A 17,268-nucleotide genomic window follows, 5' to 3' on the forward strand; every position below is an offset into this window, starting at 1 on the left:
CCTGACTGACTATGTGATGCTGTCAAGGTCTTGCCGCAGTGCCTGGAGCTTGTTGGATCTAGATGGGGAGGAACAGACTTAAGTCTTAGCATGACCATTCAGGCTGAGGGATTCTCCATCTTTAATTCTGAATGGGGTTGAACCTTCATGGCAATGGGAAAGTTTTTGCAGAGACTAGTCTTATGCTATTGTACCATTCCTGGACTGGGATATTTTCTCCTGCTCTGCAGTACTTAAGCCTTGTTTATGTTTTGTGTGAACTGCTGCAGTATCCTCTTCATATGGCAACCTTTGAAGGTCATTCAATAGTTTTAGCTGGTCTAGAAGGTATGCATGAATCATAATATGCCCAGGTTAACATCTCTGTTCTGTAATTTCAGTAGGTTCTGGATGTAATTCAAGATCCTTCTTGCCTCTTACAAAACCCAACATGATATAGGTTCTCTCTTTTATTTCTTTACATCCTTTAAGATGATATAGGTTCTCTCCTGCTATTTCTTCCCATCCTCTAGGATTAGACATAATTAATATGCTTATTTTATCTATTCTGAAATGTCATCCGATGGACCTAGGAAGCCTCCAATCTTTGTCATGATGCTTGTCCTCTGGAACACCATCCACCATGAATTAAATAGTGCTGACCTTGCTGTCTTTTAGACCTGGCTTTATCTCCAGGTTTTAGGATTGACCTCCCACTGTAAGGTGTGTTGCAGACCATCTTCCTTTTCAGTTTTGTTTGATGTTTTATATTTATATAACCCAGAGTTATTAAGGAATTGTATACTCCTATACCTGTGAATTATAAAAGAATAAAATTAGTAAAAGTTAAGCTACAATTATCTCCTTGAAAAAAATCTTCCATAAGTCCACAAATGAACAGAAGGTGGGAGTAAACAGCAATTGAGAGTTGTGCTCTTGAACTTCTGCACAAATATACAGTAAGTGGCACTTGTATATAGTGATAGATATGGAACCATGAAAATGCAGGAATCTAAAGACACATTAAGCATCTCTATGTATAATTATGTATATAAGGGCTATAGCACTGGGGTTGACCAAGGCCTATTGCTCCCTCAAGTGTGTCTTTTGAACAAATGAAAAGGATTACTGAGCACACTTTAAGTGCCTTGGAAACAAGATGTAGAATTTTAAAGAATCAGGATGGCACATCCAAAGTGGAAAATGTGCCTTTTTTATGGTGTTCTGGAAGAAGCTTCACAAAACTTATATTTCTTAAGAAATAGTGAATATGGTCTGTAGGAAAAATAAGGAAACATACAAGGAAAGCTTTGGTAGTCATAGAAACACTATGGAAAACACAAACACAGCCCTGTTTATTCATTTACTTGGAACAATCTGTGCTTCAGAACAACAGGCAGAAGAGCTATTTAAAAGGTGATTCTGTTCTTGTTTTCCATAATGAAATTTAAGTTAATGCAAAATATCTACAAAAGAATTTCCTGCTAAGTAACAGAATAGGTAATTATCAGAAGCTAAGGCAGAAATACAGTATAAAGGAGACGCTCAGTGTTGGTGCTAAAATATCATTTTATAGCCAACCTTTATCATATTAATTGTGTTAGAAGTGTTAACAAAAAATAAATGTGTAATATGGCCATGAAACACAATGTGGTTTAGTGTAAATAACTTTAACTTTGGCTCAGTCTACCAAATATTAGAGTCAGTTAATATCTTTGCTACCTAAGTAGTTGTAGAAGCTAAATTACTGTCTCTGACATTAGAGCCGGAGCAGGGTTGAGTCTGATGGAGCCTACTGTGGAACCCTAGGGCTATAGCTAACCCTGGAGAGTCAAGAAAACATCTCAATAGAAGTAGAAGTAGAAGTAACCTTCCATAGTGAGAATTGCATTGTTTTTAAGAGATGAGCTGAACTCAAAAGGGACTAAAGTGCTCAACATTGAAGTTTTTAAGAAGAGATTGAACAGTCATTTTTCTGAAATGGTATAGGGTTTCCTGCCTGAGCAGGGGGTTGGAGTAGAAGATCTCCAAGGTCCCTTCCAACTCTGTTATTCTGTTATTAGCAAAAGTATATAAACTTGTTTGTTCTGTTTCTAACAGTGGTGTTTTCTGAAGTTCATGAATTTTCTTTTGTTTCTTCCCAGAACCCAGTATTAGGGTTGAAGATCAATCACTATGAATTGTCTGGCAAACCATATCTTGTTTTGATGAGTAGGCAAGATACATTTTTTTCATAAATAGCAATAGCACTTAGACTTATATGCTGCTTCACAGTGCTTTATAGCCCTCTCTAAGCAGTTTACAGAGTTAGCATATTTGCCCTCAACAATCTGGGTCCTCATTTTATCGACCTCAGAAGGATGGAAAGCTGAGTCAACCTTGAGCCCATCAGAATCAAACTGCTGAACTGCTAGCAGTGGGCAGTCAGCAGAAGTAGCCTGCAGTACTTCATTCTAACCACTGCGCCACCATACATAAATAAAACCTGATTACTGTTTCTGTAGTTTTGCATTGTCCTCTCATGTACACTAGAAACAAACCTGACCAAGGCTCATAGATTATTCTATATCTGTAGTTCATTGTGCCCTGAAACTATCTCCTCAACAAAAGACGAGTGAAATACTAGGTTGACATTACAGTGTTTCCTTGATTTAGTTCAGTGTTTTCCAAAGTTGGCAAGTTTAAGATGTGTGGACTCCAGTTTCCGGAATCTCCCAGCCAGCTAGGGCCAAGTTTTGGCAGGGATGATTCACATTCACATTTTGCTGCCTGCTGGAGATGACACCACTGATAGCCTCTGCTGCTGCTGCTGATAATAAAAATAATAATAATAGTAAAGTTGGAAGGGACCTTGGAGGTCATCTAGTCCAACCCCCTGCTCAGGCAGGAAACCCTACACCATTTCGGACAAATGGCTGTCCAGTCCCTTCTTAAAAACTTCCACTGTTGGAGCATTTACTGCTTCTGGAGGCAGGTTGTTCCACTGATTAATTGTTCTCACTGTCAGGAAGTTTCTCCGTAGTTCTAGGTTGCTTCCTTCCTTGATTAGTTTCCACCTGTTGCTTCTTATCCTGCCTTCAGGTGCTTTGGAAAATAGCTTGATTCCCTCTTCTTTATGGCAGCCCCTGAGATATTGGAATACTGCTATCATGTCCCCCCTTGTCCTTCTCTTCGTTAAACTAGACATACCAAATTCTAGCAACCATTCCTTATATGTTTTAGCCTCCAGTCCCCTAATCATCTTTGTTGCTCTTCTCTGTACTCTTTCTAAAGTCCCAACATCTTTTTTACATTGTGGTGACCAAAACTGGATGCAGTATTCCAAGTGTGGCCTTACCAAGGCATTGTAGAGTGGCATTAATACTTCACGTGATCTTGATTCTATCCCTCTGTTAATGCAGCCTAGCACTGTGTTGACCTTTTTGGCAGCTGCAGCACACTGCTGGCTCATATTTAGTGATTGCCTACTAGGACTCCGAGGTCCCTCTCACAGTTACTACTATTGAGCATGGTGCCACCTATGCTGTACTTGTGCATTTGGCTTTTCTTGCCTAAATGTAGAACCTTGCTTTTTTCACCATTGAATTTCATTTTGTTAGTTAGTGCCCAGTGTTCAAGTCTGTCCAGATCCTTCTGTATCTTAAGCCTGTCTTCTGGAGTGTTGGCTATTCCTGCCAGCTTGGTGTCATCTGCAAATTTGATGAGTTCCCCATCTATCCCTTTGTCCAAATCGTTGATGAAGATGTTGAAGAGCACTGGGATTCTCTACTGCTTGTGCTTCTGAAACCATTCCTATTATTACCACCTATTCTGAGTATGGTCATCAGCCCTCACCATTCTCACCATGATGCATTTTTGATTAGCCACTTCTATTGCTTCTGTGAGGTTGTTTATATCAGCTGTTCTTCCTCAAGATCTTGCACTGGGACATGCTCTGTAAGAAGTAAAAGGAACTTTGTCCAGCAAAGCACTTCTCAGTTGAAAGATGGAATAGTAGGTTGATTCCATTCAGTCATAATTACGTGCTTTATATGTGTTTACATTTATACTCCACATTTTCTGTAAAGAGCTCAAGGAAGCATGTGGGGTTATTCCTTACTGGGTGACAGAAAATGAGTGGTTTTAAATCATTTAATGAATCTATGATGAACTTGAACTGAGGTTTTCTCCGGCCAACATATTCATTGTTAAGTCCATCAACCTTGGATGTCTGACATATCGTCCCAAATTAGTACACATAAAATTTATAAAATAGTAAAGTCAAAATAAAACCTGCAATGCTCCCTTTGAAATATAGCTTACTTAATGGCAGATATCTATTTTCTTGGCATGAAATTAAAAAACAACACTAATACTATGGTGAAATCCAATTTTTATGAGCAACAAAACCATCACAGAAAAACTGATAATGAAGGGGTAAGCAGCTGTCTTTCTTTCCTCTTCATCCTTTTAAACTCCAGGACATATTTTCACAACAATATTTTTTCAAGACTATTTACAACTACCATGCAGCCAAACTCAGTGGGACTAGTTTTTGAATACTTACATTAATACTGTTAGATTAAACTGTTAGCAGTTATATATAATTGCCTGTCAGCCTTTGATGCTGTGTTGAAAAAAACCTCCAGACATCCTGAAATGTTGAACCATAAAATAACTTCAAGAAGGACATGAATTATGGCACAGAGTTTCTTATCTCAAAAAAAAAAAAAGGTTGTAGTTAAAAAATGTTGGTCTTTGTGATTTATAACTTAAAATATATGGGTGTGTAAACCAGATATCCTTTTCAAATTAAAAAAGCAGAAAAACCTAACATAGAATATAGCAAAATGAGATACTCCTCTGTTAAAGTTTTTTATTGTTATTTTTCGGGAGATATTATATTTCCTATCTCTTGTAGATAGCATAATGGATGTTAAGTTATATAATATTGTTCTCTGGTGCATATGGTGTATATCTGTATAGAGTGAGGGTAACACAACTGCCTGCAATGTTATGTACATAACAGTTTCTAATTTTTTTTGCAGATTTAGATAGATCACTGACATATGTTAAAGCTTACTTTGAAGAAAACAAAGTGGACTGATTTCAAAGATGAAAGAGAGAAAAGAACTTGGAAATGGATTTTAAGAGAGTATCAGTCCAAAGGATAATAACCTTGGAGAAATTCAATTACTAATAATATTGTTATACCATTTTAGATGGATTACCACCTCTTCAGCTTTTTAGTATAAGAGAAGTCTTAGCAACTTTAATGGAACTCCAAGATAATTGAACAATCAACTGTCTGCATTCATTAATCTTACATTTGTGACTTACACAATAGCATAATGGGTTACTCATGCTATATCTAGTCCAATGGTATCTTTGTGTGGAGCTTGATGAGATTATGTAGTGCTTGAAAAGAATGTAGAAGTATTTTTCATTTAGTTTCCTAGAAATTTCACTGACTTGGTCAATCTTTGTCTTGCATAGTTCCTCAGATGTTTGAGCCAAACTTTCAAATGTACTCCAAATTTTACTATAGGTAAAATTCAAACCAACTTTGGAATCTTCTGAACTACTACCATACAAATGATAACAATCAAATATCTGTTGGCTTCACTGAAATCTCTCAAGCTATTTGTCTTCAATCCTTCCTCCAGATTTTAGACAGTTTTCCAGTCTTCCTATCAGGCTTCCAAAAGTAAAAAAAAAAACCATGTGATTCTTTTACATAGATTTCTTTATTTTTCCACACTTTAGTCAGAATCTTGCCAAACTGAAGCACTTTACTGTCTTTCAGTGTTTCTCAACCTTGACAAATTTAAGTCATGTGGACTTCAACTCCCAGAATTCCACAGCCAGCATTGAGAAACACTGGTCTACATCAAGCATATACTCTGAGAATTATTAGGGAGGAGCTGTCTTCATCCTTTTTTTCTCACACAAGATAGCTGGATTGAGCTGCCTCTTATTCCCCTGGAATGCACCCCCTCCCTCTTGGGAATTCATGATTTAATGCTTTCTTTTGATTGACACTTCTGTAATAATCATATATATTCTTAATTTTAATACATTCTATTGTGCAGAATTAGACCAAGATATGTGTTGAACAAACCAGGTTTTATGCAGTATGAATCTCCCCTCATTTGAGATAAGAAATACATGAATATTGTAATGTATGATGTGCATATCATGAGTTAAAAACAAAAGCAATAACAACCGCAAAAATAAAAAAAACGGAGGGAAGAACACAGAGAAGAAAGTAATATTGATCTTTTTTGCCTTCTCACAAATAAAATACTTATTGGGATGTTTTAAAATGTGAGAAGGGGAAAGAGATTGACAGTAGTTCTTCCTCACAGCTTGAAAACATTTGAGTTCTGGATTTCAGAACAGAGCAGAATAACAGAGTTGGAAAGGACCTTAGAGATCTTCTAGTCCAACCCACTGCTCAAGCAGGGAATCCTATAACATTTCAGAGAAAACATTTCATGACAACTCGATGAGCCAGTTTGGCCTAGGGCAGGGGTAGGCAACCTTGGCTCTTTTATGACTCGTGGACTTCAACTCCCAGAATTCCTGAGCCAGCATGGCTTAGCTTGGAAACCTCTCCCTTTTTCCTCAGCATGGCTGGCTCAGGAATTCTGGGAATTGAAGTCCACGAGTCATAAAAGAGCCAAGGTTGCCTACCCCTGGTCTAGGGGTTAAGGCATCAGGCAGAAAAGCAGCAGACCATGAGTTCAAGTCCCACCTTAACCATGAAAGCCAGCTGGATGACTGGGCCATTCACTCTCTCTCAGCTCCAGCCCACCTCACAAGGTTGTTGTTGTGGGAAAATAGGAAGGTGTGTTGGATATGTTCACCACTTGAATTATTTGTAAAAATAATAAAGACAGGATACAAACAAATACACATACATACATACATACATACATACATACATACATACCTCTGCTACTGAGACAGTAGGAATCTACTGAAGGATGGGGTGGAATAAGATCTCACCCATACCCCGTGATCCTTGCATAGAACAGACAAGCTTTTGAATATCTCAAGAGGATTTATCTCTTGTTGGCGAAAGTTTTTGGGCTAGGAAAAAAATGTGTTTTTGCAATGAATCAAAGTTAGGAAAACTTAGAATTATGTTCTACTCTTGAGGTTAATTTGGTGGTAAGAGAAAATTATAAAGCACCTAGGTTTTTTAAAAAGCAATGAAAAGCAGGGCCGCAACAGGTTAAGTGTTGCTATAGCCACACTATGGATGAATAGTAGACATTATATTCAATCTGTCAGAATGCATGGATGGTGCTTATTTGTTCTGCAGAAATATAGTTCCTTGAATAGACCATGCATTGTGAGTGCTGAACAAATTGATAATAAAACTCTTGGTGAATTATATTGAATGATAGCAAAACAATTCAATGTGCAACAGCATTAATACAAATTTCTACTGCCTTCCAAATTACAGTGACATTTGCAATATGCAATTTGTTTGAATCAGTTTTGGAATTTAGATTTTGTCCTACATTTGTAATGTCAATAGCATGAAAATTATATACTTTCCATTTGATAAGTATTTTTAAATGCTCTCTGTGGAAGGCAACATGATGGGAGAAACTAGAGCTGTATCTTAGAAAAGAAGCATCCATTTTGAAAGTTTTAAGAAGGGTAAATATGTATAAAAAATTGAATAACTGAACTTTATCCTGCTTGTGGTCTGCCATAGAGTCAAACACAAAACAAATATTTTGTTGTATGATAGGAAATAGGACATGAAATATTTGTGGGTCTAAGACATATAGGAAAACTTTTGGAGGGATGAAAGGTATATGTGGTATATGGGACAATGGTGCAAAATGCATCAAATCCTTAGCAGGAGATGAGAATCTGGTTTGTTTTCAAGATTTTTTTGCAGATGGGTTGGAGAAGTTCTTGGTTTATTTTTGAACGGTGTTAAGCCTATTGTAGAAATTAAATAATGATTTTATTGAGGTTGTCTTGACTCCTAGTAATTTCATGGATATGGCTTACTTCATTTCATTTCATTTCATGAATTTACAGTGTTTCACTTCCATTCATTTCATTTCAGTAACAATACAAAATATTTCCAACTCTAGTCTATAGCTAATGGTCTTTCATCCAAGGATTAACCATATCTGGCCTGGATTAGTTTTTATTGAAATCTGCCAAGATTTTTTGGTTTGAGGAAATTGGTTTGCTTACTTCTCTGGAAAAGAATATGGAAGTTGCAGAGAGTCTTCATGTGGCAACAGGAGGCAAAAAGTGTAAAGCTGGAATTGGCTTGGATGGAAGAAGGCATGGGAATGTGGTTGATGGATCTGAATCTATTCAATATGTTGAAAATTCTTTATTGTGTGCACAATAGCATGCCAAGGGTTGCATCCTTTTCACAGATCCTTTGCTCTGCATCCAAGATTCATAAAAGAAAACTCTTTTCTATTGCTATATTAGGATATCGTTCATTTCCTTCCAGTAACATTTCTGCTTTTATTTTTCATCCCATTCCTTTACTCTTTATTTTCTTTTACCAGCAGCTTAATTAAAATGTTTTATATCCACAACCTCAAACTTTGTGAAACAACATTGACTTTTCCCTATTTTTAAAAAGATATTTGGAGAGAAACAAATCCAGAAAAACTACAATACACATTCTATTCGAATAGCCATAAATCTTGGTCTTGAATTGACATGATTTGGATGACACCTGAATTAAGAACCAATATGCAGGACACTAAGATAGAATTAGGCATATGGGCAGACCATAACCCTTTAAAAATGACATGGAAAAGAATAATAATAAAAAAAACTAAGTTGGACCTTGACCCAATCTATATTAAAAGAAAAATAATTTATAGAATTAGCAACAAAAGAAATGGAACTTTTCTTTAAAGAAAATAAAAAAGAAGATACAACATTACAAAATGTATGGGATACAGCCAAAAGCATATTTTAGAGGGGTGGCTATAACATATATGGCAGGGGGAAAAAATAAAGAAAAAGACAACTACATATACTGTTAAGGGAATACCAAAAGAAGGCTTAAATTTGACACAGATAAAAAATTTACAGACTGATATCATTACTAAATGTGGACTATAAAATTTTTACTTCAATAATAGCAAAGAGACTGAAAAGATTTTTAACTGAATTTATACATCCAGATTAAAATGGATTTCTACCAAAGAGACAAAAAAATGACAAGAGTTATAATGGACATATTGGAATATTATGAAATGCATCCAGGGAAACAATTGGCACTAGTATTTCTAGATGTCCAAAAAAGCATTTGATAATGTTTCCTGGCAATATTTACCCAACAACTAAAAACAATGGACTTTGAACAAAACTTTATAAGTATGATTGAAACAATATACCACAAACAAACAGCAAAAGTGATTGTAAATGGAGATTATACAGAGTACTTTGATATAAGAAAAGGATGTCCACTATCTCTATTGTTATGTATTCTAACTTTGGAAGTTTTAAATAGAGATATTAAGCAATACACAGAAATTAAAGGACTAGAAATGGAAGGTGAAACTTATAAACTGCAAGCATTTGCAGATGACTTGGTATTCATCCTAGAGGAATTTTTAGAGATGTCCCTAAATTATTGGAAAAGATAGAACAGTTTGAAGAGATAGCAGGACTGAAGATAAACAGAGAAAAGACCAAAGTGATAGTTAAAAATCTTAGAGATAAACAAAAAAAACCCAAATGACAGAAAAAGTAGAATTATAAATAGTCAAAAAGGTTAAATACTTGGGAATATATCTAACAGCAAGATGTTCAACGATAAAAGAAGATAACTATATAAAATTACTAAATCAAATAAAACTGGACCTGGAAAAATGGAAAAACTTGCAACAGTCGATGTTAGGAAGAATTGCTACGGTGAAAATGAATATATTACCAAAAATATTGTTTTTATTCCAAATGATACGTATAAAACTAGAGAAATTTTTTTGAAGACTTAAATTCACTAATTCTGAAATTTATTTGACAAGGAAAGAAAGCTAGAATCAAATTGAAAATGTTACAAGAAGCTAAGGAAAATGGAGGTTTTGGCTTGCCAGAGTGGGTTTTATATTATGAAACATCTGTACTAACATGGGTAAAAGAGTGGATAACTCTTAGAAATATAAGGTTGTTGTATTTGGAGGGACATGATTTACAGCTTGGTTGGCATGCTTTGGTATGGGAAAAATAAAATTCATAAGTATTTTCAAAACCACTATATTAGAAACGCATTATTACTAACATGGAAAAAATAAAATGTAAAATATACTTGAAAATTCCAGAATGGCTTTTAACAATGGAAGCATTTGTACATCCAAATTTAGTCAGTTTTGAGAAAATATGGACATATAAATATATTCTAAATTCTGAAGGGAATTTAAATTCTAAACAAGAGATGGAAAATCAGGGTATTGATCTATCATGGTAGGCATATTTACAAATGCAAGTTACGATAAAGATGTTAAATTGTACGGATTTTATAAAGAGCAGATCTTGTTTAATCAGACATTATTAACCTCTGATGAGAAACTAATTAAGAAAATATATAACTTTTTATTAAATTTGGAAATGGAAAATGAACAAGTTAAAGAAACAATGATAAAATGGGCAAATAATTTTGGATATAATATAGATTTAGAAAAATGGCAAAACTTGTGAGAAAGAAACTATAAATTGACAATGTCAACTTCTTACAAAGAAAATCTGTATAAAATGTTTCATAGATGGCACTTGCCATGAGCAAGATTAGCAAAAAAATTTAAAAATAGATGTTGGAAATGTAAATACAAGTCAGGAACTTATTATCATGTATGGTGGACATTTGTTAAAGCAAAGAGATATTGACAAAAATACATACTTGGCTAGAAAAGATGTTGGGAAAACATGTAGATTTTAAACCTGAACTTTTTTTATTATTGTATAATGCCAGAAAAGATTGATAAACAAAGTATATACTTGATTCTACATGTGATAACAGAGGCAAGAATCATATTCACACAATATTGGAAAAATGAAAAAATATCACTAGAGGAAGAAATAATTAAAAATAATACTAGAATGTGTGGAAATGGATAGACTTACTTTGAGGTTGAAAGAAAAAGAAGAAACAGAATATTATCAAACTTGGGACTTATTTTATCAATGGCTGGATAAAAGAATAAAGGATTAGGAATTAAATTTGTATTAGTGAATGATAAACTTAGATAACATGTTTGTTGACCAAATACTACTGAATTGTATGAAAAAATCAATAAAAACTTTTTTAAAAAAATAATAAAATGTTTTATATGTGTGAGTTGATTCACAACCTCAAATTTTTAAAAACAACATTGACTTGCCCCTATTTTTTAAAAGAAAAATAATGGGGCTGAAAGTATCATTTTTTTTTAGACAGTGCAAAAGAAGAAATGTGTGACAGCGGAATGGAATCCATAAAAATATAAAGAGCTTTATGCTTTTTAAAATACAGACACTCAACTGTCACTGAGATGGAACTTCACAGACTGTTTTCAGTGAATCTAGATGCTGTAATTGTTGGGGAAAATCTATTGCAAACGCCAGATTATATGTGAATATATGAAAATTTAATGTGTTCCAGCACAGCATGGGGCACCAAAGAAAACCCTAGATGTTTCTTATATCCATTTTATTTGACCTTGAGCCTGGAAGTTTTGTGCATGAAGAATCTATAGTTAAAAAAAAAAAAGGACCCACCAGATTTCAAAATGAACCTGTAAAATACAGTTTCCTCCAACAAAGGAATAATCTTGAATGATTATGCACCATTAACTCAGTGTAAAATCTTAGCAACAGCCTAGTTTTTCTCCATGGATATCTATTCTTAACCTGGTCCTTCAGGTTTTCTTATATGTACCATTGCTATGATTACCAGTAAGGAAATTAAAGTACAGTACTGAACAGCTTCCCCCAAAATCATAATTCAATATAATTTTGAAAATAATGGCTAGAATCCCAATGCATTTCTCTATTATATATTTATTTTAAGTCAGTGTATACTGCCCGTGCATGCAGCTGCCAGAGAACTTTACAATAAAACTGTTACCATGTTTAAGGTAACTTGTTAAAGACATAGGAAATACTTAATTAAACTCATACTCACGTATCGTAAGCAAAATGAAACCAAACCCAGTTTAAATCAAATCAAATCTAGCTTTTGTCCTCTCCCTTCATATTTTTTCACAGCACGTCCCTTGCCACATTTCTCAAAGATAGGGTGATTGCAGAAAAGCAATGAGCTTCTCATATAGATACAGTTTCCCAAATTCCACCCAATAAATTAATAATCAGGCAGCCTCTGTATGAAAGAGAACAAGGGGCAAGGGGAAGGGGAAGGGAAGGGAAAACCAAGTTGGTGGTCTGTGGTTCAATTGCCCAAATGGATGGAAAGTGGTGTATTCTGGTCTGACTGCATTATGTTGGCATCTCTTTTTGATTTGGATTCATCTTTAGTGGTCCATGTTCTCTTTTAAACGTTCTCTTCTTTTGCTTTTTTTTAAAAATCAATCTCTACCCTGGATGAGATGGCTTCTCAAGAGTCCTGGTGGTGATAGTTAGGAAAGGCAGTTGAATGATAACAATACATGGAACTGATTGCCCCCTCATGGGAAAGCAATTCCATATGCTCTTCTGGTAGCCAGTAGAAACAGAGGGACAGTTTCCTATTGACCATCCCCATTTCTTAGCATTCATTGGCAATGTAAAAAGGAGCTAAAAGTCAGGGAATCATTGAGACAGAAGAGGCTATTTAGGTTCAGTGCGAGAATCTAAATGGAATTGTTTCCAAGAAATGGTTGTACAGGTTCCACTTGAGCACTGGCAATGGAGGTCAGCTCATAATCACTGTGGGTAATTGCTTCTACTTGCAAATTGTTCTTACTGTTAGAAAGCCAACCTTCAGGTGAATCTGCCTTCCTGTAAATCCCAGGACAATGGCTGCTATTTCACAAATAGGACCAACATAGCATGGCATTGTTCCAGGCATTCAGTGAGATGAATATAGACTCCTTCAGCTGGCCAAAATTCCCCATATCATTGAAAGGAAGCATTTCAATCGGTTGTCCCAAAGGTGTTTTTTCAAAAAAGCAAGGAGGCTTTGTTTTTTCCTTGAAGACATTTTGCTTCTCATCCAAGAAGCTTCTTCAGTTCAGTCAGAAATGTCTTCAAGTTGCCTTTTGAAAAGCACCTTTGGGACAAGACTGAGAATTTCCATAGACATTGCAATCTGTTCCAATTCTCTGAAACCTTAAGCCTTCTGTTAACTTACTTCCTGACCCAGCTCTTTTGCATTAAAGATAATAAATGATTAACAAAAAACACATCCAAATACAAAGACGCTTGGAAATAACTTTTAATTGATCCACACAGAAAGATACATCCATTTTTTTTCTGTTTTTGCGTGAATCATTGAATTGATGTCCATAGAAATGATCACAAGGCAGAATGTTATGAAAGAGCACCTCCTGTCAATTATGACAATCCATGTTTCTGGTACTATCACTAGGGGGTGCCATGTAGATTTTATGTTTCACGCAGTAAACGTGTTACTATTGTGCTATTGTACAATCATCTTGTTGATTTTTTTTCGATAAAATGGAAAGAGGGAAAATCTTAGCAGTTTCTTAGCAGTTTCTTTACTTTGGCTGAGATGACAGGTGTATTTCTGAGTGTAGGTCTCTTCTGCAGTGCAAAACAAGACTCTGAAGTACACAGAGGAGTTGTTTGAATCTACTAATATGCTCTTTCACTCTGTCATTCAGGGTTGTTGTGAGGAAAATAAGAGAAGAGAGCATTATGTAAACTTTGAATTGTACAAAATAAAACTAGAATGTAAATCCAATAAGCAGAAAAATAGATTTTGTGTGTGTGTGTGTGTGTGTGTGTGTGTGTGTGTGCATTCGGTATAATATTTAGGTTCAGTTGCCAAATTGTGCCCAACTCCTCACAAACCCACGGACCACAGCACACCATTTTCCCATCCTCCACAATCTGCAGGAACCTGTCCAAATTCATGTTGATTGTATTGATGACATTATCTAACTATTTCATCCTCTGACATACTCTTCTTCTTTTGCCTTCAATCTTCAGCAGCGCTTTTTCCAATGACTCCTCTCTTCTCATTTGGTGGCCAAACTATTTGAGCTTTAGCATCAGTATTTAGTACTTACAGTACTTTTAAATATCTCTTGAATTTCATTGAAGGGAGATCAAGTAATCCACCCCAGCTTTTAGAAAAGAAACTAGTAGGATCCATTCTAGAGAAACTAAGGGGCTGCCACAAAGAAGAGGGGGTCAGCTTATTCTCCAAAGTACCTGAAGGCAGGACAAGAAACAATGGATGGTAACTAATCAAGTAGGGAACCAACCTAGAACTAAGGAGAAATCTTCTGACAGTTAGAACAATCAGTGGGATGACTTGCCTTCAGAACTTGTGGGTGCTCCAACACTGGAGGTTCTTAAGAAGATATTGGACAACCATTTGTCTGAAATGGTATAGAGTTTCCTGTGCGAGCAGGGGGTTGGATTAGAAGACCTCCAACTCTGTTATTCTGTTATTCTGGGCCTTGTTATTTTTAGATAATTCTGAATATGTGTTGTGGTCCTTCTAAACTGACTGCCATTTTGCTAGTCACAAAATAGCCACCCAGCTAGTCAGTTCTTCCAGTCGTACCTCTGGATTCACTCTGAGAGAGTCTGTCAACCACTTCAGTTGTGTTTTGTGGTTTGGAGGGCAATAGCACTGTCTTTGAAACATAAAACTGATTTCAAGTGGTCCAGTTTTTCATTTTTTGAAAATGCTTCCTTGAATCTGTGGGGATTCTAGAGGAAGTAAGGCTGATGTTGAAAGCATGACACATGTTTTCAAGTGGTATCCAAAATATAAAAGAGGGAGGAATTGAGGAAAAAAGCCTACAAGCGTAAAGAAAGTATTTCAGCTTTTCATCTTAGCCTTTTGTACATTTTTTTAAAAAAGGCAAAGATATATTTCCTTTCCCTCAACACCCAAAGCAGTAAAAGAGGAAGTAAAGAAGAAAGTAGAGGGAGATATTTTAACAGAACATTTCAGTAGCTCCATAAAAGCTCAAGGATAGCTATACAAAATAATCCAGAATATAATGTAATATGATTCTGAGAATAAAAAAGTCCCAGAGCCCATTCTGTAGCTGCTAAGTCCATTTCATATGGAATGCCAGAATTTAACATTGTACATCAATGTTTTCCACTGTTACTGGAGGAGCATTTTTTTCTTTTTTTCATGTGCGTCCACACACACACACACACACACACACACACGAGAGAGAGAGAGAGAGAGAGAGAGAGAGAGAGAGAGAGAGAGAGAGAGAGAGAGAGAGAGAGAGAGATGTGCTTGTCTCTTTCTTTACTTCGCCAGAATAGTTGAGCAAGTTGTAAAGATCTATGTGTATGTGTTCTTTAGTCAACATTCAGGAATTGGATTAGAAAGCAGAATTTAAACATTATAATCTTTCAAAGTCTTGATGGTTATCATATAAAAAGCAGGTGCATGTTTGTTTTTTGTCACATGTGCGCACAAGTTAATTGCAAAAGACCTCAGGCATGGTTTGCAATGGAAAAATTTAATTTGGACCCAAGAGTTAATTGTTTTTCAGGACGTTATCTTTTAACACCGATGGAGTATTAATTCTGAAACAAACCAAGTACTTTTTCTGTTAGTAAAAGTCTCTGCTCAGCTTACTTACTTTTGTTCAGGCAAAGTCAGTCAGTCAGTCAGTCAGTCAGTCTGTCTGTCTGTCTAATAGAAAAAGGAAGAAATGTGTTGTGAAAAGTAACTTTTAAAAACAATTGCATTTTTTATAGAACCTAAAGATAAAAACTAAGAAGCATACATAGCCAGAAAGAGGGATTGATGGAGAGAATAAAGAAAAAAGATAAAGGTTAGGGATGCAGAAAAAAAACTATAGAAAAAAGCAAAAGTATGAAAAGAATGTGATTTTTAACTTCTTTTACAAATGATGTACTGTACACACCAATAAGCAATAAGCAACACAGAAAATCATGTTTTTATTGTATTCATTAATCCAATAAATATAGCTGCTATCTCAACAATGGGTATCTCAGATATGATCAGAAGAGGATGCACTGTTTCGTCTTTTCTAACAATTTTAAATATTCCTTTAAGAACATTTATGTTAAATTAGGATACTTTCTACATTGTTTCAGCATGTCTCTACAGAATCTTGCGGACAATCTTGTTACTGTTCTTTCCTCATCTTTGCAATATCTCCCTATGAGAAGGTACAGAGAAATATTTCAGTATTTCTTGTGGAAACAAGTTACTTGGCTGAAACAGCGCAGAGTTAAAGCCTGTGAAGGTTGTAACATTTCTCCTATTTTCATCCCATTCTGATAAAAAAAAATAAAGCGATCATAACAGTTGTCTTGATATTTTAAACATTTTAAACATTTTATGATCAAATATTTTATCAGCTTGAAATTCAAACCAAGAGACACCTTGAATTTTAGATTCCAAATCACTTCAAAATCTAATGTTCTCATGATTGGTTGATCAGGGCATTCTACAGTAACCTGGTTCCAATCTCAGAATTGGATTAGATAATTGATTTCCCTAAGAAATGAAAAACTGGGAATTATTGTGATGGCTGAATCAATAGACTGAACTTAATTCTGTTTAATATTAATGTTACTGCTTTATAAAAAGCAGTAAATGATTGTATATGGTTTTGATCAGCTGCTTCTGGTAAGAATTCATGTTATGTGTTATTTCTGTTTGTTTTCTAATTTCTGATTAACCTGATTAACTGGGCTGGACAGAGATAGCCAAAGGTCTCAATGAGGCCCAGACACTGTAAAATGCCCAGGTCAAGTCTAAATGAAAATTAAAACAACACATTAAGAAAAAAAAAATGGAATAACTTCAGCAAGGGAATTAAGTAAGCTTCTGCTAAAATCACTTCCCACGGGAACTGGGCTCTCATGGAGCCAATAAATTTCTTCGTTTTGTCTGCATCTCACCTTCTGTTTATGAGAGAAAATGAATGCAAGACATTTTGCCCTGGATACGTCTAACAGATATTTTCCTTTTACACTAAGAAAATATACCATCTTCCTCTGGCATATGTTTCCCACAGTCTTCCAATTAACTCCTGCATAGTTTCAAGATCTTGCGATAGAATGTAATCTTTCATCTGACACAACGAGAGCAGATCACAGCTGAGCAGGTTTGAACAAGAGTGAATAGTTCCTTTT

At 35.3% G+C, this 17,268-nt stretch overlaps 1 protein-coding gene across 1 annotated transcript in view; it reads left to right on the forward strand.

Annotated features, from left to right (window-relative positions):
- NAALADL2 (N-acetylated alpha-linked acidic dipeptidase like 2) overlaps positions 1-17,268 on the forward strand; it is a 408,397-nt gene that overhangs the window by 202,779 nt on the left and 188,350 nt on the right. The window lies entirely within an intron of this gene.

This window comes from Crotalus tigris, unplaced genomic scaffold (genome assembly GCF_016545835.1).
Source record: "Crotalus tigris isolate CLP2741 ecotype Arizona unplaced genomic scaffold, ASM1654583v1 scf7180000017549.6302385, whole genome shotgun sequence".
In the NCBI taxonomy this organism is placed as follows: Eukaryota; Metazoa; Chordata; class Lepidosauria; order Squamata; family Viperidae; genus Crotalus; species Crotalus tigris.